General features: G+C 40.7%; 1 protein-coding gene across 12 annotated transcripts in view; it reads right to left on the bottom strand.

Annotated features, from left to right (window-relative positions):
• Positions 1–23,583, bottom strand: part of SFMBT1 (Scm like with four mbt domains 1) — a 92,196-nt gene that overhangs the window by 46,370 nt on the left and 22,243 nt on the right. The window contains exons 1-2 of one of the 12 annotated variants that reach the window (XM_069027504.1): positions 21,127–21,161; positions 20,678–20,704 (exon numbers count right to left, since the gene is read on the bottom strand). The exons of 9 other annotated variants lie outside the window; for them this stretch is intronic. The gene's annotated coding sequence lies outside the window, so the exon portion shown is untranslated. Of the gene's footprint in view, positions 1–14,379; positions 14,465–20,677; positions 20,705–21,126; positions 21,188–23,583 lie in introns of those variants that run through there. 2 more of the 12 variants (XM_069027498.1, XM_069027505.1) reach the window with 2 other exon arrangements.

Here is a 23,583-nt window from a genome sequence, read left to right as displayed (position 1 = left end):
GGATCTTTATTTGTTTTTACGCCCACTAATGACATTTTAACATAAGGTCTGTACAGACAGATGCAACCACAAATCAAACTGTCCCACAGACAGAAAACCTATTTTAACAAGCAGTGGCACTAAAAAAAACCCCTCCATGATTGCAAATAAAAGCTGCAGAAGCAAATAGGACACAGTTTTAGCAGAAGCAGTCATCACAACAAACCAAGTTGGATCAAAACAGACTCAGAACTCACAATTATCCATACAAAGAAATTAACTTATTCCTGAGTGGCCAGCACGGGTCACAGAACAGGCAAACAAGCAAGGAAGAACTCTCTGCTACCTACTAGCAAGAAGTAAGCCTCAACCTACTAAATGATTTCAAGCGCTGAAGGTAATAAATTTGGAAAGGATTAACAGGAAAGAGAACTCTAAAAGGTGACAACCACACCCAGCACACACTGACCACACTCTACAAAGCCACCTCATCATCAAGGCCATCAGTGCTCAGCCTGTGCTTTCAGAAACTCTGATAAGCAGCTCTTCATTTCAGATGAAACCCGAATAAATGAGGCTACAGACTTGGAAGAGTCAGTACTCGGGGTTTGCTGTTTCATTTTCTTCACAAACCCATGCTTCAAAGTCTAGCATCGTTTCAGGACTTGTGTGCCTCAGGTTTTTATTGTCATAGCTTAATCTCGCTGTTTCATTACTGTGCAAGGCAAGTCTGATTACCAGAGCAGTCCTGGAACACTCCCAAATAGCTCTGCAGGCAGCAGGTGCCAGCACCAGCACAGCATCTGCAGAGAGAGGGAGCCCTGCCCTACCAGCCTGGGGACAAGGAGCAGTGAGGACACCCCTTCCTCCTCCTCCTCCTCGCAGCTCCTGCAGCCTGGGACTGACCCACTCTTCCCAAAGTCCTTCACCAGCACAGAAACACCAGCAGCAGAGAAAATGAAACAGCAGCCGGTTTCACTTCCTCCATAAGGATATGCTCTTTTCTCCTCCTCCCCAGCAGACCAGCTCAATTCAATGCATGGTACCTATATACCATCCAAATGTTAGTCCTTACCAGGACTACATTTCCTACTCACAGGCGCTCACCAGTTTAAAAGTCAAAACATGACTGTCAATTATCACCTTAAAACTGAGGGGCAGCCAAAAACAAAACCACAATTCCACCATGCATGGGCCCCACCATGGGGAATGTATTTTGAAGCCTGTGTCCCTTTGCTTGAGTCTCCAAAAGTGAATATAAGAACTTCTAATTCCACTTTTATTAAATAAAATCACTTTCCATCTCAACCACTGTGTAAAAATTATCACCTCAAGTCAGAAATCCTAGATGAGGCAAAATTCAACTTCCTACAATGCATATTTAAAGATCCCTTAACAAAGTGCTGACGGCAGATTTTCCTACATCCTAACCTCTACCAGTTGTTCAAGAAAAAGCCCTCTCCAGTCTGATTTCAAGTCAGATCTTTACTTTGATCCCCAACCTGTTTCATAGGTCTCCTGTGCACTCTTGAACACCCACTGTGCTGTTACCATGAGATGCATTCTGACCTGAGCTGCTCCGTATCTTCCAGGGATAGTGTCACTGATGAGAAAGTCTGGAGTATAATCACCTTGAACTAATCTAATCTAAGTAACTTTAGGACTGATTCGACATGATTCACCAGCCCAGTGCAGGATCTATCACTCCCATGTGAGAGATGATAAAACTGCAGAGGAGGTTATGTGATTTCCCTGCAGGTGCAGGAAAGCCCATGGCAGAAGCAGGATCAGGAGCAGCTCAGCAGCCCGAGGTGCGCCCGTGTGAGCTGCTCAAGTGGAGCATCTGTCAGACACTGCTGGGGCTTCAGAGTGTAACAGCAAAAATAAGTGTATTTTCCCTGATGGTGACAAATATGAGTTTAGTGACACTGCTCAAATGCTAAAAGCAAAGCCAGCGATACTGAATAACTAGACAGAAACATCTGAATTATTTAGTAGACAGTGCAGAAACACCAAACAAGCCAAAGCATGATCTGACCAAGAAAAGAACAAGGAAAAAAAAACCAATAGTTATTAGTTTCCCACTGGAGAGAAGAAACAGCTGACTGCAGGATTAAGACAGCAGCCATGGCAGAGAGGAGGGCGAGACTGCACGGCCAGGGATGGTGACAAGCAGCACTGCTGCTTTTTGATTGCCAATTACTACATTGACTGAGCTGCAACATGAGATAACATCCCCAGACTTTTTTCTTTTGGACAATCTTTCTGAAACACTAAAGTATTCCTTGGCTAGTAACAAAGAAGGGCAATGGAAAATCCACATTTCAACTACTCCTTTTAATAATCCTGTAGAGAAAATCCTGACCAACTGATCACAGCTAATATTTCTTCCTCATTTAACTTCCAAAACTCTGTCTCCTGCAAATGACATTTTATTTATAGCAGTGGTATTTGCTGTATAACTGATTGGAGAAGGCTGTAAATGAGCATCATTGCATATATATGGAAAACAATGATAAAGCAGTCATCAAAAAGCTACAGAACATTTAAATATTCAAATAAGGCAATCTGCATACCCCCCCACCTGAATGTTAATTTTACAGAACTTATTTCATAGCTTTGTGCCATAGATGATCTGTGCAAGCCACTTCTTTTCCACAGAAAAATGGCATCTTTCAGTTTTAGATGTGTCCAAGTGATATTAATTTCAATTCTTGGAGTGAAGGGTAAAGGAGGCTTTGCTGTAGGAGGACAGGTTATTTTTAAAGTCTAAGTGCTCAAGGCAAGAAGGCAAAGGTGAAGATGCTGATGAGCCAGAATAAGGTTGCAGTAGCAGTGAACTGCATCAAGGCTCCTCACCCACCAAGCAAAACAAGGTTATAATTTGCAGCTCTGTAAAATGGGAGCTATCAAAATAGGAAAGAGAGGAAAACAGTGCTGTGGAAGTAAGGGAGAGAGACATCACAGCAAACCAGCCTTTATATTGAAGCAAGGACTTCCAAGAGAAAAAGAAAATCAGCTTGTGGGAGACCCCACAAAGAAGTGGCTTTTACCAAGTAGGTCAAAAAGATGTAATCACAAACTCGAAAGTTAAATTAACACCTGGCAGCTCTGGAGCTGGGGTCACTCTGAAAGCACTTTAGTTAAAAAACACAAACCCAAAAATGATGCTCTTGCAGCCTTGCAATGCTGAAGTTAGAACATGCCAAAACTCCACCTTTGCACTTCAGATGCTGCAAATGTAACAGGTAAGGGAGATCAGGAGCTTTTCTTGTTTAAACCTTACTCTGAAATGTAGAGTGAAGCAGATTCTAAACACTTTTTCTTTCCATGGGCTTTTAAACATTATTTTACCTATGTGCTCATTCAGTGGTACCAGTTACTTTTCAAACATTTTTGGCTGTGGAGATTCACTACTGCCTTAGAACCAGAACTGTCCCATCCTTAGTTCTGCTTGGATTCAAAAGAGCAAAAACCAGAATATTCCTCAGACAAGATCACTTTTAGCACCACTCAATTCCCTCACCACAGACACATTATATCATACATATTTAAAGAAGTATCGTGCCTGAAAAACTTAAATTTGATAAGAAAAGCCTCAAGAAGGAAAAGGGTTTAGGCTTTTCCTCCTGGTACACACACAGCTGGGGAGAGGGGGAGCGAGAGAAAGAAGAGGGAAAACAGGGGGTCAATAAAAGCAATCACTGCAGGTTTGCCTTAAGGATCAGAGAAACTAATGGGAAAAGAAAGAGTAAACACCTAGAAAACATCCAGCTGCTTCAGAAACAAAGTTTCCTTCTTTAAACATTAACCAGTTAGTCCAGAGATTTCCATGAAAAAGCTGGGGACCAAGCACACCAAATGCTTCAGGAAAAGACCTGGTAATTTATTTTACTGACCCACAGTGGTATAGCCAATCTCTTCTACATTTAAAATTCCTGCCCTACAAGTTCAACTTACTGATACTTCAGTGTTACAGTGATTATTTCCTAGATCTAAAGAACATAGAGAAAAATAAAATCAAATTAAGATAAATGTTACCTATACAGGTCTCATTCTGTCAAACTCTTTGCAAAAACAAAGAGCTAAGAAAAAACTCTTGCTCTTCCTCACACAGCAGCCATCCCAGGTCGATATAAACAGTTTCTCTCATGACTGGAAGCTTTTCTTCGTTTCAGCCAAACAAATCCATCGCATCGTCCTCTGTGATGTGAGAAAAGGCTCCAAGAACAACGTCCCAAAGAGCTTATTCATTTTCTGCATCCATGAACTCTACAGCATTCATTACTACAATAAACACTGTAAATATTTCTCACAGCCTCCTAAATTGCCAGCTTTCAATGATTTTTACTCTTTAACCTTCTACTTTCCACACTCTGTCTTCTCTACATGACGGTACACAACCCCACAAATGGTGCTACCAAGATTACTGCATTATTTAAATAACAACAGAGTTAAATTTCATTGACATTAATTACAAGCTGGTTCATTAGAATGTCAGTTACTGTGATAAAACTCCGTTACTGAAAGAAAAAAACCTAATGCCTGTCTGTTTCTAGCCTAAATTTTTTGTATGCATCATGGCTTTATGCTGGCTTAGGGCAACCCAGGAGGCTGGGGACGTGCTCGGTGCTATTCCTGCTTCCAGCTCTCGGGCACCAGCACTCAAAAACGACAACTTCTGGAGGGGAGAAAGGGGGAAAGAGACCTGGCCTCTTAGTATTCAGCATGAGAGAGAAAAATGGAACAAAAGTAAATTTTTTAGAGCTGCCTTTTTCTTCTCCTGAATTTTATTTCAGTCCAGCACTCATGGACAGTTTAGGTTTTTGGTGAGTTAAGGGAAGTGAAAACGCAGAGCTATCTCAGGCTTCTGATTGCAACTACCCCGACAAAAGCAGGGGACTTGTGCAATTGCTTTGCTCACCTCCATACCTGGATTCAGTGAAGAAATGGTGGAAATCACACTGATCCTGGGTCTGCACCACAAAAATCTTCCACAAGCATCATGCCTCCACAAACAAGTGAGCAACAATGAAGAGAGCAAAAATCAAAGCACTAACAGTAAATGTCCAAATAAGTTCTTGCCTCAACATGTCCTAGGAGAACCTCTGATGTTAAAGAAAGAGGAGGAACCAGAAAGAAGAGGTCAGGCTTTTCTTGAGAATAACAGCTCCTCAGGGCTCAGCCTCAGCATGCAACAAGGAAACGTATTCCAAAATGTCTGTTTCCAGACTCCACCACTTCCATGTTTTTAAAAAACTTGTGAACATTCTTTATAACTTGGCTGTAGCTCCGCTCATAACTAAAGCAAAAAAAGGCTGCATTACTCTGTAGAAGGTAATTCCACACCCACTCATTCATCCCTACCTCACACTAAACTTTCCTCTGGAACAAACTCATGCAGCAAAGTCGGAGACTGTGTCTAAGCTAAACCTCCCTTTATTTATAAGGTTTATAAACAGCTACTACCCCCTTCATCTTCCTGATCAGGTACAGTATTCAATTCTAGTAGCAGAGATGAATGAAACTTCCAATCTTCAGTTACTTATAAGCCTGTCAGTGTCCCATCATCCTGGCTGCCACGCAGTGTGCTTTGACTCTACAGGATGATGGAGCAGCAGCTCTGTTCCGATGGAGCACAAGAAATATCCAAGCACAGACCAGAAACTATGGAGCTCGAGTAAGAAAATGTTTGTGTTCTAGATTTACATGAACTCCCCAAAGTTCTCAAGCAGGCATTAACTGGCAACATCAGCACTCACAGCATTCAGCACGTAGGTCAGTGACTGTGTTTTGGCTGAGAAGAGATGTGCAGCAGAGGCGCAAACACAACCTTGTGCCACAGCCACAGAGCAGTACAGCAGACTGGCACTGTTCTGTGGCTCTCATATTTTGGAACTCTCCCCAGGCATTGTGCCAGGAGAAGCCATGGGAAGACAGTTCTATCTAGGACTTGGCTGATCAATGCAACTTGGAGCTACACAGCAGTTTTCAGTGAGTTTTGAAATGCAAAACAGGAGTCTGGATCATACTTTCAGGCTAACTGCACTTACAACAACAACTGATCAGCAACAACTGATTTCTTTAGGTATCAGCCCCAAATAATGTTTGGGAAGCCTTGAAACCCTTTCCCCCCTTCTAGCTGTTTGCTCTTAATGCTTTCCACCCACCAGAGCGTCACCCACTCACTCCAGAGGTTCTGTGCCGTGAACAGAAGAGCAGTGCTGTTACAGCTCTAGGAGATTTACACACCATAGTCCTCAAAAAAAACCAATTCACAACCAGTACAAGGGAATTCAACCTTATTATATACGTTAAATGTTGATATTTAACAAGCTCTACCTATTTGGTCATTGGATGGTTGCACACACAAAGCTGACCTGTTTTATTTAAATTATATTTTAGTTACCCTAAGGACAAAATTCCATGGTGCACTTTTACTTTTTTAATCCAAGAATTTGCAGAACTGAGACACATCTATGGGATCAGTCTCCTTAAAGCTGGTTCTGATGAGAGAACCATTATGCCCAGATTGTCTGAAATAAGCACAGCCATTCAGAGATTCTCATTTATCAGCTAAGTTGTATCACTATGTCATTTCACTACAGATTAGATAAGCTGTCCTCCATAAGCTAAAAAAATAAAAATAATAAAACCCCACCTTCTCTCAATTAGGAAAAGAGCCAAGGGAAACACAGGCATACAATGACCAAAAAAACAAAATCAGAATTTTTCCATAGAGGGTGGTTACCTCTGCTTCCCTGATGCCAGCAGTACTGCCAAGGACTTGGAGGGGCCATGTCTATCAGCATTCACCAGTACTTGATTAATTGCTCCTGACCAGCTTCCCATTCAGTGCTGAACATGAGATGACCTTATCTATGCTGATATTTGAAGTACCTGACATTCAGGCATGTTATATAAACTAACTTAACCAGCATAAATAAAATGGTTTGCACCTCATCACATGGATTCTTCCCATACCACAATCTGAGGAAGGAACCCCCTCTATCCAATCCTTTGGGTGACCAGGAGATGCAGGTTTGCCCAGGGAAGCTCCAGCAATACCCTCCATGTGCATCCTTTATCAGTTAATGGAAGGCCAAGCACATGGTGAACTTCATCGCTTTAGTCTGCCAAGGAAGTCTACAGGCAGACTAACAGTTAATAAAATAAGCATCTATTATTGCACTAACACTGAACTTGTATACTTTAGAGAAGACTGAAGCTATTTTACTCAATAGCAGCTGTGTTTATACTATAGCACAGTCTGGTACCTCTGAAACTCAAGTGAACTTATATCCGACAGTAACTATGCTGGTTCCAAGGGAAAAAAACCTGTTAAGAGGAGAAACATGCTCCAGCTTCTTGTGTCAAATGAAAATCTTTATTTTAGCAGCTGCTTTTAAAGGTACAACTTCATTTACCATAGATCAGGAATATAAACTGAACCTCAAATATAGGGAAAACAGTTGTTTTGTTTATAAATTTCTATATATTTAATTTACTTATATGTGAAAATTCATCTGTGCTCACCAGATCAAACTTTTAAGGTACAAAAATACATTTTAATCAATATGAAAGCCAACTTACAGTTTAGACTCTGAACTGCATCCATCAGTCACTGTCAAGAACACAGCACCTGTACTCTTCATTCTTCAGGTGAAAAAAAAGTCCATTGTCAAGATAATTCAGTGTTACTTATTAATGATTTAGGCTCAGTGGATATCTTCCTTTCTCCTCCTAGCAGGCACTGAACAGAATGGGAAATAACATTTTTATCCAGAACTACCAAAAGCCTCAGACATCCATCCTGCATGGAGCAGTCAGCTGGACCAGATCCGTGAAACTCATTGCTCAAGAAAGGAAATATCTACTTGCTTTTACCTGAAAACCACAGTTTATATAATGGTGATGATGCCAGATCCATCACAAGAGCACCACCACAGAGCTAAGTCCCCAAGTGGGGAATGCCATCAGCCTTTGAACAACATCTGTGAGCCTTCTGCTTTGGCTAAGCAGGAAAACCATTTGGTAACCAACAGCACTGGCACAGCCACAGCCACCAGTGCTCCGAGCCTGCCACCTGGCTCCTGGCACAAACAGCACCAGTTGCTCAACCTTAGATAATCAACCCTACAGCCTGGTCATTTCCCTCCTTGCTCAGGATAATATAATGTCATTTTGTGGGTTTTACTTAATATTTCTTCTTGGGTAATCACTCTTAATTTTAATTGCAGCTTACTCAATTTGCCTTTAGTTTATGGTGCCAGATCCATTTTGGACTGGTGAATAAAGACGAGGTCCCCTGAGCTTAGAGTAGCACAGGTAGAACAGATCTAAAGAGCACCAAATTCTAAGTTCAGAGGTCTCTACTGCCCAGCACATCACGCTACCCTGCTGCCTCTAGAGAGCAGCAAGAGGACGGCTGCCTGCTGCTACAGCCAAGCTCTGGAGAAGGGAATGTGACAGTCCAACTTTCCTGCAGTGCACTGCATCCCTAGCACTCTTCTCCTCTAAAAGGAAAGCAATGAACCCCAGTGCACTTTGTCTTGGCTTTCTTCTAAGCCAGCAGACAAGACAAAATAACAGAAATGAGGAAGGTCTGAGAGAAAGTGCTACATCTAAATACAGAGGGATGCAATCCTCCCACCCAAACGGGAAAACACAGAGAAAAATGAGGAAATACGGAATTTATGGCTGGCTTATCCCCCAGGCTGGCTGTTTCCAGCTACTTCCACTGATGTAAGGATGATCAGAAAAGCTTTCCCAAAAGGCCATTGCCTTCCTAGGAGGCAGATGGGGATTAAAGATGCTAAAGCCAAATGCTGCTCAGGAGTTGAAGAGCAGCTCTGAATTTTATCTTAAGTTTCCTGCCCTCCCTGCTCCAGAGCCACTTCATTATTGTCACCACAAACAGAAATAAAACTGAGCAAGTGGTGGAAATGCCACCTGTCTGTAACACCATGGACCTGGGAGAGGCTTCCACTGAGCTGATCCACGAGCCAGAGACAATGATGGGCAGTCAGGTGGCGACATCCAGCACTGCCACACAACTGCTCAGGCAACACACAGTCTTATTCTTTTAATCAAAATTACCCAGAGTGTAATGGGTTCTGGTTTTAGCTGTCACTGAACACAGACAACATGGATTAGCTCAGCAATGCTGTGTGACCTTGGGTGTGCTCTGGATTTGAGTGAACCCATGCTGGCTCTCTGCCTCTGCTCTCAGTACCTTTTTCATTTAATGCAAAATCCCAAGTTAATTTTTTTCACAGCTGATGCATTTATAGTCAGTTCAGAGAGAGATCACATCATGAACATCTATTACCAAGAATTCATAACTACCCAAAAGGCACATAAATGACAGTGGCCTTAGAACCATCCTGATCTTAAACAGATGCCTACCAAAAAGAAAAAACCAAAACCAAACCAATTCTGTTATAGTGATTCTTAGTCATCACTGTAGCACAGCCCATACTACTTTGCTATGAAGAAATTGTGGGCAGAGGACACTCAAGATTAGCTTCCACAATTTATGGCAGCACTGATGTTAAAGACAATAAATGCAACAGGAATAAATAAAGTAGGAGTTAAGTTAAATGCCATGAGGGCTTATTAATTTAGAATGTCACCAAATTAATCCACTACCAGTATCTAAAGAAAAACTACTGAAATCAAGTGCTCTTGGAGAGTTGTTAAGAGGAAACAAGAAATTTGGTTTAGTCTTCACTGCCACTTCACTGTTTCAGCAATATGGGATTCCAGGCTCACACTCCAGATCTCCTGTTTTCAACAGTAACACTGAAAATAACCTCCTACTTTACCAGCATGTGCTTTTTGTTCTCTGATGCACCAAGCTAAAGACTTAATATGGGAGTGTTGTCTGCAGACAGCAAAACAACATCTGGCAGCTTTCCGAGGATCCTCTTTGAAGCAACTCCTCACACTGCAAACTGCACAAGAAATCATCTGGTGGCAGAGCTGGGGAATGCCCCAGGTACGATCCAAGTCTTCACATCACATTTCTACTTACTAGAGATTCAGACTCCTATTGTAAATTGCTGAACTACTGTATCAGGTGTCCCAAGAGGGGACAGGTGCCTCCCCTTGGTTTGTACTGTACTTGTACTTCTCAACAGCTTCTCCTTGTAACACAAACAGAACTGGAGAATTCAGCTCAGGTGTGCCAGGGCACGTGGGACTTGTGTGATAATACCTGAAGTGATACTGCTGTACAAACACTGCTGTGCTTTGCAGTGCCAACCTTTTAGTTAGAAAAGGGCATTCTTGCAAAGAGACAGCAATAAGGGTGATTTTTTTAAAAGGGAAAGATAATAAAGATTAAAGTAATTTTGAAGGCATCTCCATCTACAGAGCAGATGCCCACAGCTAAAGCTAAACCATACAGGTCACTTCTGCCACTGAGCCAATGAGACTGTGCAGGAGAAGCCCAGTAGCATGACATCATGATGATGTGATGTCACACAGGAAATCAAAATTTAATCAAAACTTGGAGGAATTGCAGATCTCCTGTTGGTCAGAACAACCACATTTCAGCACAGCTTAAAACATGTGGAACATGTCAACACTTCCTAGAAATCCACTATAGTTATTCATATCACACCTTCCTTATTCAAAATTTCTATCCAATTTTTCTACATGGACTCCAGGGAGCACTTATTCCAACAGCAAGCTCAGACTGCCACCTCAGTTATTCAAAAGTATTAAGTTATGAACCTTAAAATGTTTACTAAATTATTAAAACATATTTATCAACAGCTTTGCCTTAGATATCAGATTAAACAAGACCTAATATCTAGCTTTTCACCTGCTCAGTGAAATACCTTTCAGCTTTACATACATATTAAAATGACAACATCAGAGAAATAGATGATGTCAATTTATGAGGAGAACCAGACATCATCATCAGAACAGGAAAATTCATGGTTAAGGAGAAACTGAAATCAAGTAAGGGGAGACAGAAATTTTGCACAGCATACAAGTTTCCCCACACTCATAATCAGTCACGGTCAAGCAGCTGAAAAGGCCACCTGACACATTTATGGAGAGAGCTGGATGGCTCAGGGGATTTGCAAGACATTAAAGCTCACCTAGAACTGCTCCACAGTTTGATCAGTGTAAGTATCTCACTCAGGCACTGAGTGCAGGCTGGGAGTGCTCCCTGCTGCTGTGGCAGAGCTGCAGCGTGAGCTGGGGTGAGCACAGCTAAGGTGTGAGAGGAAACCTGGCACTGAACCAGTTTTGATAGAGGCAGAGGAAGCCCTGCATGTGAGGCAGCTCCAGGCTGGCAGCACGAGGGCAGCTCAAGCTGGGAGGTCAAAAGCCACTGATGGGGTGTCTGTACAATAATACAAAGCAAGGCAGGTACCACAGGGCAGTGACAACAGCCTGTGCGCTCCCTGCATCCTTCATCCTGGCCAGAAATGGGCTCAACTGACAGGAAAAACAACTCCTTTCTGCTCTAACTAGAAGAGACAAATGGGTTTGCTGCAGTTACACAGAGCAGTGGCTGAAAAGCTGCAATGGCCAAACCCTGGAATTTTTTTAAACATTTTTCTTTTCTGGTCTCTCAAAGAAAAGATTGTTATGGAAGGTCTACAAGTAACAAAGAGCAGGCAGGCAACAAAAATGGATCATTACATTTTGTGTATTACATGCACATTAAACCAAGGCCACCCCATTCTAGGCTTTCTCATTCTGGCAGCCTGTTATTTCTGGGACATACTGTTAACTCCAGTCCTTCCATGCACTGGTACCTCCCCTTCCCCTGATCAAGAGTCAAACTCTTTCCTCCAGCCACAGTATTCACTATAACACTCTTCATCTTGTGCCCAAAATCATACTGATAGCATGAACGAGCAAACATGAATTCTCTTCTTTCCTCATGTCACTTCGTATAATTTTTAAGGGTTTCCTATATTTGGGTAGATACAATCTTGTTTCTATTCTAACGCAATATTCCATTTCAGTTCTTAAAACCTGACGGGCAACCCACAAAAATCCAGAAGGCACATTACACCTCTTATCTGCTGCAACTCTGAACTAATGGTACTGCAAACTTTGTGTTATTTTCATAACAGGACAAATGGTTTCAGCCTTTTTATTTGTATAAAGTCTGCAAAGGCTTTGTTAGTCTGCAGGGGAGAGTGTGGTAAGAGGAGAAAGAGGTAAATTAGCAAAGGCTTGGTTTTCCATTGTTAATCTATCTAGCATGATTACAGTGTCCACATTGATGAGAAGAGTTTTAGTCTAAGCTCAGTCTACTTTTCAAATAACAGTTAAATATATAATGAAAAATTATCAGCAAACATTAGTTATCACTGTAGCTTCCTACAGAGGACAGTCAAAACTATCTTTTTAGGTTTAAAACAATTTATAAAACTGATTATTGTAACAAAATCAAGCTAATGAGCAGCCACATATGAAATCTTATTGACTAACGTAAAGGAATAACAACACAGAAAAGTTTAAATAACGTTCAAGTTAAAACAGTCGTGCTAGAAGTTCTTGGTTTACAGTTGCTTGGTTATTGAAAGACACAGGATAACAAGCCATAAAGGTCAACTCTGTATTAGCACATTTGCAGCACAGTTAAGGTTATGTCTTTGCAGTTTATAATTTTTTTTTTAATTTTCCAATTTACCCTTTCTCAAGTTTTTCAGGGGGATGAACTAATGCTAGGTTCACTTTCCATTAACTTCCACTTGCTTCCCTGAAGCAAACTTTAGGCAACAGAGAAAGAAAAATATCCCACACATTTGGGGACCCTCGTAACTTTGAATGTGTAGTGTGGAAATGATTCAACTTATTGGCACAGAAGGTATTTTATGACCAAGTCAGCGAAGGGCAGTCCTCATCTGCAAGAGCATCTACAGCCTGCAAACACACGTGAATGCCTCGTGCATCTCCTTGTACATGAATTGAGATGAATAAGAGAACAAAACAAAACAACTGCTGGAAGCGAGTGCTGGCAGAAGTGTATCCCCAGCACTGCGGTGGCAATAATAATCAGACTTCAAAATTAAAAACCCACCATCAAAAGTGGGAAGATACAAACGTGTGAAAGGAATGACAGAGTGGGGGGGACTTATTATAAAAATAAGAAGCCAAAAATACCCTACTCGTATAGAAGTGGCAATGGTAAAAAAGACAAATTCCTATTGTTGGGGAAGAGAGCCACCTGTGAGCATGCATGACTGCCCTGTATTTATTCTGTTCTGTAAGTCATTCCTTGCACTTCTCTGGCACCTACAGCAGGTGAAAGCTGCTGAGCCCTTTGTATGAGGAAGCATCAGAAACCCCTAGAATATCTTGATGTGGTTTTCTACCAATAGTCAAAACTTCTCCCCAAGATATTTCATGAAATACATGGAAACCACTGTTACAGTCTCCAAGACCCAAACATTTACACTGCAGTTGCATCACTGATTCAATCCATCCCAAAAGTGGGTTTAGACACCATAAAGACCTTCCCCGCAATCCCAGCTCCATTCCCCACCAACACCAACCCACCGCCAGCAGCTAATTATTAAACCCATCATAGATGAGGCTCCTCAAAGGACTACAGGCACTTAGAGGCATTTAAAAAGCTGCTGTGAAACTTTTAATGCAAGACACATTTGGGAAAGGCCAGTTTCAGATCGAAGCCCAGAACTTCTCTGACACAGCTGCCAGGAAACACATCCTCAGGGAAGGATCCGAGTCACACACAGTGTTTCAATTCATGAAAAACACTAAGAACGTGGTTAGGTTCCTCCATTTCTATCTCCCAGAAGATCAGGAGAAAACAAGCAAGCTCATCTCTTGTAGAAACAGGTTTTCCACTGACTTTTTCTGAAAGGATTGTGCCTTTTTTTTATAGATTCAAAATGCAAATGCACTGGTTGCAACCTGAATTCAGGAATCTGTTCCTGAGCAGTGATTACACACTTGCTCTCTCCAGCTGAAAAGCATAGCTACTTTTAGTTTCTGATTGCGTATCTTCTAATTATTCGTTTTATCAAAGGAACTAAATTGATGGCACAAGCTATTTTTACAAAAGCAGACAAACAGGACATAAGGCATTCCAGGTAAAAGATGAATAGAGGCAAGAATGTTTACTGACTAAGAAACCTCACAAGAAAACTTACACTGCTTTATTTTTTTACATTACGTTTACTCAAGCAATTTTTCTTTAAGCTTGCACAAAATATTTAAGCAGACGAGACAGGCACATAAACTGCTTTAAGAAATGCATACTTTCTTTACAATAATTCAAAATATTTCCTTAACAGAGAATTTTTTTGCACAAAATAATTTATGAAATAATGCTACTTATATTTTACCAAGCTATCAGCCTAAAGTATCAAATAATCCAAGGAAATTGTAATACTTAACTCTAGAATGCTGTGAAAGAGATGAGTTTCTGAATGGCATTAAAAGCATAAGAGAAGAGCATTCAAAAGACCTTCTGAAACCTCTTGACTGTCAAGTCCATGTTCAATCCTGATCTCTATACTCATCTTCATTTTTCTTTTGCCTGCTCCCTCCCACCTTTCCTTCCTCACAGCTTCTTCCTCTCCATCAAATCAGGCATCATCCCTGTTTGTGAAATCAAACCAGCTGCAGTTCCTCAAGGAATGAGGTCTGAAGATGGACAACCTGTCAACTTCAATTACTCATGAGCACCTACAGGTTCTCATTTCTGACCCAGCTGCAGAGCAGGTCAGTGTGTGTCTCACCCTGCTATAGACAGAATCAGAATATTTCTATCATAAAAGTCAGTCCTGATAAGGAAATGCTTTAACTGCAGCCAGGGAATGCCTCACTACCAAGAAGTCTAACCCAACTCCTGCCATTAGCATAAGACTAAGCTGCTAATTAGCAGAGAAGCAGCTCGGCAGAGCAGATGTGTATTTACTACAACACCGCACTAGCACTTGGCACAAACTCCACAGAGGTTTCTCGAGTTCCCAGACTAACGCGGACCTCGGGCTGTACATCCCATCAAAGGTGTTCAGCACCAGTGTGGGTCGCTTCAGCGGAAGCTGGAGTGCAAATGCTCTGAAAATCTAAGTCCAAACGATGCAACTTTGGGAATCAAGCGCTGCATTAGATGTCAGAGGAGAGAACACGCTGTCCCCGTGCTGCCTCTGGTTCCTCCTGCTGCCTGAAGCACTCGGGCTGACAGGACTAGCGTGAGTAAAAAGGAGAAGCAGCACTTCATTTCGGTCCTTTCTTTTTTTTTTTCCAAGCAAGCAGTGAAGGAAAACTCTCCAGCAAACTGCCTTAAGTAGAATGCTCGTGTGAAATCACACTGCCAGTCACACCAACAGACGTCATCCTTTTCGCATCCTCTCAAAAGTGTTTCCCCCAGGAAACTAAATCAATAATCTTAAGCAAAAGCAACTGCACACACAAAGCAGACTGCTTTAAGTATAACATGAAAAAGCACCGTTCATGTTGTTTTTAGGATTATGTGTTTTAATTACACCCCTTCGCCCTCCTTCTTGCTTTGTAATTGAATTTTCTTTTATCTTTAGAAGGCTAACTTTATTCATAAGAGGCTGTGGATGGCAGAGTTCAATCCTTTCACTGTAGAGTCCTGAGGTCTCCCACTGCTTTCCAAGATTTTATTCACGTTCTGTTTTAAAAGGGTTCCAGCTCAGATTAGCAAATGGGATTTTAATGGAAATACATGCATATCTAGAGGAGGTGCACTATAAGGACAACATACAAAAATTTCCCTTTTTATCTGAATGTAATCCAGAAATATCAATGTCCCAAGTTCCATCACAAAGGGCTTAGGACAGGACCCACTATTCTATGTGAAATTACAGATCTGGGTACTATAACATTTTTCATTCTACCTGTGAGATCCAACAAATCTCACAAAGACAAGTTGGCTTGAACACACTGCCATTGTGTCAGCAATACACTCTGCTGGCTGCCTGATGCCCTGACACAACTTCTCGTGTGTGAAAAGAAAATCCCTCTCCAGCTATCATTACTGACCGAGCAGAACCTGGCCACTATTTCAGTTCCACTGCCAGCACATCTCTTAACATTATGTCCAAGCAGAAATAATAAGAGGCTAAAAGCACAGAAATATGGTTCCTTCTCACAGCCTGGACTACTTCATACACTTTAGGTGTTAAAGCAGTACCTAAACCTTTCAAGTGAAGTAAGTGACGTTTCCTAACAGGCTAAGAAAACATCTCAGAGTAACAAGGCTTTAAATGTGGCATTTTAAGTCTAGAAAACTGAGAAAAACACACATACAAGGCTGACTGTAATGCCAGTATAGGTCTTCCTGGATTGATTAATTCCAAGAGACTTCAGGCATCAAGATAAATAATCATCATGAATCCCCCATATGATCTTGGAACATCTTCAACCAAACATGATCTTCAAACCCTCTGACAGGGAGCCAAACAGGCACCTCTTTTCACTGTAGCTCGTGAGCTGTGCTTGCACTATCCACTGAAATGCAGTTTTAATGTGCTAAAGCTCCCTTTGAGTCACCTACCACTCTTTGCACATGCAGACTGTGATGGCAAAACACAGCTTTTCCCTAGATCTTTTCCCCCTAAATGGAATTACCGTATTACGAGCTGTGCTAAATCATGGAATTCTCTCTCTCGAGGCAGTGCCACAAAAATATGGCATTGCCTTTTTTTATTGCTCCTTAACTGATGTGCTCCCTTCTCATTCCTCCTTTTAAAAAGTACTGAAAGCTTAGAAAGAGAGGAGAAAAAAAAAAAAAGAAAGGTTAAGAAAAGAAAGACAACAGCTTTAAACAACAAATTTCAAATCACAAGAACATTAACAGGCCTAAAGGCCTAAGAAGAGTTAGAGCACAGGGTTTTAGTAAAGAGCTCACAGTAAGGGATGATGCTCTTATTACCCCAACATCACGAATGGTAAAATTACAAGAAAATCTGTTCTCATTTTAAGATTTTTTTTTTTCTTCATGTCTGTTCATACAGAGAGAAAAACAAGACTTGAGCCTAAGGGCTCAAAAGACAGAGTGCAACTGAAAAAGATTTCTCTATTTTTAGGAGTACAATTTCAAAGCCTGATCCTGACAACAATGGAACATTTACACTGTCATAAGAAGTGTTTTCAAATTCATACTTTTTTTTCCTCCCCACGGAATTATTTTTGCAGCCCTGTCCCTATAAAGTTCAGTGTGTATTTTTTCAGACATCACTCTGCTGTCACATGTAACCTTGTTCCTGTTATTAATATATACAAAAGAGATAATACTCCTCTATTCAAGTTCCACTTCAACCTTTGAATCATTAGTTGTGATTATTAAATCAAAATTTTAATTCTGTAGCAGGATGTAATAAAAACAGTGCCTCAGAAAAACCAAAGGATACCTTTATCCTGAAAACACTACCTTTAAAAGTTATTTCATGAAGTCTCCAGCATTTTCTTCCCCCGTGCCAATATTTTGCATCTAAGTGTAGCCCATGGAAGTTCTTTAGAGCTAGACCCACTAGAAATACCTGCATGTAATATAATCACATGCTTCCGCTGTGACATTCGATTTTAAATATACTCTTGATTAAATAGAAAAGAAAACCATTTGCCTGGTTGTGTTTAAGAAACACATCTCTGCTGACAGCCCAAGTCTGTTTTGATTTGCTCCCTATAGAAATGGAGTTGCTAGAAAACATTAAGTGGCAAGTGCAGCACTGGATGTAAATTACACCATCTCCACTTAAGTGCTGCCCTCAGCAGCAACCGGAAATTGCACAGCCCAGCACTGCCACGATTGCTCCAGGAGCAACAGGAATGTAAAAAAATGAATTATCAGATCTCTATGCAAAGCAAGCACATCAACTGAGTGAAGAACTGGCCTAGAAAAATACCCCCTAAAAGCTTTCCAAAGCTGAGGTCAACATCTCTGCAACATCTTAACTTTAATTCTTGTAAGGTACTTCATTAACCTTCATGGTTACAAAAACATCTTCTAAACACAAAAGATTAAAAGCTCATGCTCTGATATGAGGGCTGGGCACGTCCAGAAGAAGTGAATGGCCACAAAATGAACAGAAAACTGCTGGGGTACAGAGAAACAGTGAATGGATTTTTCTAAATGGCGACAGAAAAACACTCATTAACCGCAAAATGAAATCACTTTTCTTGATTCAACAATCTCCAACATATTACCTTATACCAAAGTAAATCATGTGGAACATAAATCCTTTGGATTGCAGCATACTCCCATATAATAGGGATTAAATGTAAGATCCATGTTCTCCTGTGCACATCACACAGGTATGGCCACAAGGCAGCGTGGAGCCTCCACAAGGAGACTGATTTGATCTTGTTCCTCCAGACCAGGGATGTTCATTTTGTCCTTCTCCCAACTGAAGCATCCACTGATCTACTCACACCATAGCACACAGGCTTGGTGTCTGGGAATCCATAGCTGAATTACCACTTTGGTAATTTCAAAAGCTTCACAACCTGGGAACTTCAGAATAAGATTTTCAAATGTTGAAAGTATCAGTGTTAAATTCCATACCATATGCTGCACAGCAGATCTAGTCAAAGATCACTAAATGGTAAAACTTTATTAAATGAAGTTAATTCATCAACTAATTTGTCAAGAAGTAAGAGTTTTAGAAAGGATATGATACAATCTGGGCATTAAGGTTAAACCCAAGTCTACTGATCACCTCAGGTGAGAGGCTGCTTTCATCCAATGAAACTTGAAATATTTTGGAGCTTCTTCTGGAAGATCATCTCAAAAGGTTGATTATAAAGACATGAAATAATGATAGAAAGAAAAAGCAGTTGTTCACAATACAAGGAGGACTAATGACTGTACTGTGCCCTCCTTTCCAAGAGAAGCACACAAGCACGAAATGAGTGTGAAGTTTTAAGACAATACAGAACCATTTAAGAGATAAAAAATAAATTCTGTTTGCTAAGAACTGCAGAAGGATAATAGCAGATGAAATTAAAGGCAAGATAGTAAGATATAGAAAAAGAAATAACCTCACCTATACAATGAGATCTAAATTAGCAACTGCAACTTGGAATTTTGCAACTGTTACAACTAATTCTCTTGGAACATCAATTTCATACTCATTAAGAGCTCCATGGAATGAAGAAGAAAACAACAAACACTGTGCTACAATTCTAGAAATCCAGAGCCCCTTGAGACAGCCAGTAGTGCTGGCGTCCAACAGCCATGTAAATACTAAAAGATGCACAAAAAAAGGTAAGAAAGACCATCAGAGGCTTGAAACACTTCTATGGTAACAGGGACGGATGTATAATTCAGTTTTACAGCAAAGGTAAGAACCAGCCACAATCGGAAAGAGCATCCCTGCCCTGTCCAGCACTGCACACACAAGCTACAGATGGGCTTCAACATCTTCTCTGCAACACAGCAGGTTTCCTTCTTTGAGCTGAACAGTGCAACTACAGAAGAGTACCAGAGGTGTGCAAAATCAAAACTAGCATCAAAAAGAAATATAAGGAAAGGTTATTCACCATTTCTCCTACCACAAGAACCAGAAACCACAGACTAAGCACCTTTGCCATGGCACACAATAAACTGCAGACTCAAACACAGGCAGCTGTGGATTCAGAAGGGATCAGACCAACTGACAGAGACCAGGTCCAATCCCTGGTTCCTGCGCGGTCGGCGAGAAGGAGCTGTGCTCTACTTCACTGCCTCTTATCCTCATTTCAAGAGATTTTTGAGGTGAGACACACGAGTAGGTGTCCTCCTGATCTGACACATTACAGCAGTTTTTATGCTCACCCCACTTTTAGCTAGACTTGAAGCCACTCTTCCTCCAGTGACACAAAGAAACTTCTCAACCACCTCCAAGAGCCACCGCAGTGATATTTTTGTTTGAAACCTCACTGCTAAGGTAGAATCTCAGAAGGGTTAATTTTACACACTGAAGTGGATTTTGCCATGCTGTTTGTCAGGTGCACTGAGGAAAGGCAGATAATGAAGAAATCATCCACCCATTTTTGGGTCTTTGAAACCCAAAAAACACTGCTTCATTCAGAGACTCATCCAGCCTGGCCACTGCAACCACTGTGACCCAGCTTTCTAAAACCACACCTCTCAGAAGCATCAATGCTGCTATTTGTCCATAAAGATGCCTTGAGTAATTGACAGAAAGTTATTTTTTCTGCAATATTATCTACATTCACATCTGTGTGTAAGAATGATCAAGACTAATGAAGCATATTTTGATGTCATTATCTACGTCACAGCACAAAAGGAAAGCATTTCTATAAATTGCTTTAAATAAAAGCATATTAAACAACACAATACTGCAATTTCTGAATAACCGAAAAATAGTTTCCAGTAAGATGCAACCATTTGGAAACAGAATATAAATGCAAAAGATTAAACCTGAATATTGAAATAAAAACTTAGATTTACTATGAAAAGATAATTTCTGCACTTCTTATTGGATAATCATAAGAATTATAATTTTTGTCAAATTGCTTTTAGATGGAAATTGAACTCCAATTAGAAATAAAAACTGCACTTTCATTTTACTTGGATAATGAGTATTCTTACTTTAAAAGCATTTACAGAGAAGGCAGAAACAAAGAAGACAATATTTTGGTATTCATTAAGTAAGAACATAGAGTTAAACCAAGAAACATTAACTTCAGTTTAAAAATGTGTGGCTTTTTTTGTCACCTTGCCCTTCCTTGCTGTCTTTTTTTTCTATGAAGACCAAAAGAAGAAACAACCTTCCCTGATTCTTCAGTTTCCAGTAATTATCTCTTTCTTACATAAGATGAGCCAGTAAAAAAATCAAAACCAGACAAAGCAGCTGTTGGACACACTCCCTCTACACTTGCAGTGAGGCTAGAATTATCTAGAACTGGCTTATTATCAAAACAAACTGGACTCGTGCTTCAACAAACCACTTCCCTAAATACATTGGTTTTAATTAAGGGGAGCAACAAAATACACGTTTAAATTTGCTAAGTTCAAAATGTAAGATCTGGCCACAAGAAAAAGGGGAATTCAAAATTAAGCTCCTTCTCCCTCCCCAAAATCTATTTAAAAAGTTTAACAAATAACTTAAGATACACATGAAAAAGAAGACTTTTGCTTTTGGCCACTGGAATAAAAAGCCTTACAGCTAAACTGACTGGATTTTGTTTTGCAAATACAGGAGGAAAAACTTCCCTGGAAGAGGAGATTTCCCTATGCCCGTGCCCATGGTCACATTCATTTAAAAGGAGTTGATTAGCTCTGTTCAATTAGCCAATTAGTGCTATATCTGTAACACTTGTGACTGATCCTGTGCTTGCATTATTTCTTAGGGCCATTAGTTTAACCCTCATGGTAACACTTTAAAGAGCAATGAGCAGAGTTAATCCTGGAAGGAATCATTGCCTACTTCAATAATTTCTTTTTTAGGATGTGCATTCGTGAGTTTTACTGGCCCAATTGCAAGGAAGCATCCCCGTGTTCTCCCCCTGCCTGTCTGCTTGGCATTCCCTACCTGGACACTTCTTTAGGAATCCAATGACAGGCCCTGTAATTTACTTGAAAACACAATTTGAACAATTTAGTGCTTAACACGTTAATGAGGGCACATTTGGAACTTGACATTAGGAAAAAATAAATACTAATATTTTTATATATATGTGAGGCAAAGCCTGTGTCTGTAATACATAGACCTGTCAGGCTTCACTAGCATTTTTCCATACTGCTGTGGAACATCACAGCTTTTTCAGCACCGTGTCCTCATTCAAAGTTATTGGGCACTGAAGCCAGCGTTGGTCTCCTTTCAAAAGGAGATGCTTTGACAAGAAAGATACTCTCAAAAACCCACTGGGGTTTCAGACAAGGCTTTACAGTATAACGGAGTTTCACAGACCTTAGATTTTATTTTTTTTTCTTTTTTTTTAATGATTTCAAGACAAATAACTTTCTTTTTTTAAACCAAGAGGTCACGGCTCCCCATGCAGAGAGCAAAGTGCACGCTCGAGCTGCAAACGTGCACATTACTACAGCTCCCGAGGAGGCAGGGAATCCTAAATGGATTTCATTCAGTCAGGCAACAAAAAGAAAAAATACACCAAACAATAAAAATTTAAAAATTGTACATTTGTATGTATTTTCTCAGGTCAAGAGATCAAGAAAAAGCTAAGAAATGCCAGAGCATCACTTGCTCCAGTACAGAGAGGTGAGACCCACAGAACTCGCAGAGCCATTTGTAATAAACGTGCACCCAGCATCAGAAGGGAAGTGCCTTCACTTCCTGACTTGATCGGTTTCTTCTGGAAACAATGACAAATCTGAAGGTGCTATTTATGGCTTTCTGTCACCCATTGCCAGAAGAAATAGTGACTACAGCCCCTAAATACATCAAGACAGAGTTCATCTTCTCCAATCCACTTGATATCTACTTCAGGATCACTGCTCCAGTCCGTCACATCCTTGGAAAGGATTAAGTGACAAACAGCAAAACCTTGCAGGTTTCCCATCACCATCATTACTTTCAACCAATGACCCAATTCTGCAAGACAGAGCACCTCTTGAGATATGCTGAGAGCCCTCAACTCCAATCAGCCAAAATAGGAGAGGAGGTCGCTCAGCCCTGCATCGTTTACTCTTAGAGAAAAAAATAATCCAAGATGCATCTCTTCTCTCACTGATCAGTACTCTCAGAGAATCTCAAAGCTAGTTTAATAGCTGCATCATTTTTAGATAACATCACATTCCACTAATCTCCTTCCCACCTCATCTGTTTGAAGAAAGAGATCATTTCTGTAGTGAACAAGAGTGTCCTCAAGTGTAACAGCAAATAAACCAGTGTAAATGAAGTGCCACAGCAACATAAACAATGACCTTGAAAACCAGCAAGCTGCTGCTCAGGATGACTCTAGGGACTATAATCACATTTTAAATGTCCACATAATCTGAACAAATTGCTAACATTACCTCTGTAGCTACAACTCACCTGCACTGTAGGTAAAAGCATCTGCAACCTGTCCATGTGCCAAATCCCAGTGGGTGGAAAAAGCCAAAATAAAATACATATGGCTCCCACCAACTTTAAGTGAAGGGAAAACTCTTACTTGTGCATTATTTACCACGAATAACCCGTGCAGCAAAAAGCTTGTGTCACTTAAGGCTGCTCTGTCTCATAAAAAAAAAAGATGGCTTGAAAGAACCGAAAATCCCAGTACTAGAGAGAGGCATTACAGAAGAGATGGTTGTTCTACTGCAAACATCACTGAAGCCCTCCTTACTTCAGGTTTTAACATTATTGCTTACCTGGTTATCCCAGGAAACAAAGCTCATTAGATTAATTTGGAATATTTGCATATGTGCAGTTTTTTGCCTCTCCTATCATGACCCTTCCTCAAACCCAGTCAACAAAACATGACTGAGGGCTCGGGGTTTCTATGACACTGAGATCCAACAAGTGTTGTACTAGGGTGCTTATTTTCATAGGGAAAATAAATCCAAACATCACTGTCTCCATTGAAAGGTGAATGAAGACATCCCAGAGAATCCACAAGAGGTAAAGAAAGGGAAAAAGAGGAGGGGGAGAGAGAGGAAGAAAGAGATCTTGGGACCTG

This window comes from Aphelocoma coerulescens, chromosome 12, assembly GCF_041296385.1.
Source record: "Aphelocoma coerulescens isolate FSJ_1873_10779 chromosome 12, UR_Acoe_1.0, whole genome shotgun sequence".
Classification (NCBI taxonomy): domain Eukaryota; kingdom Metazoa; phylum Chordata; class Aves; order Passeriformes; family Corvidae; genus Aphelocoma; species Aphelocoma coerulescens.
This window is presented reverse-complemented; position numbering and strand designations above follow the sequence as displayed.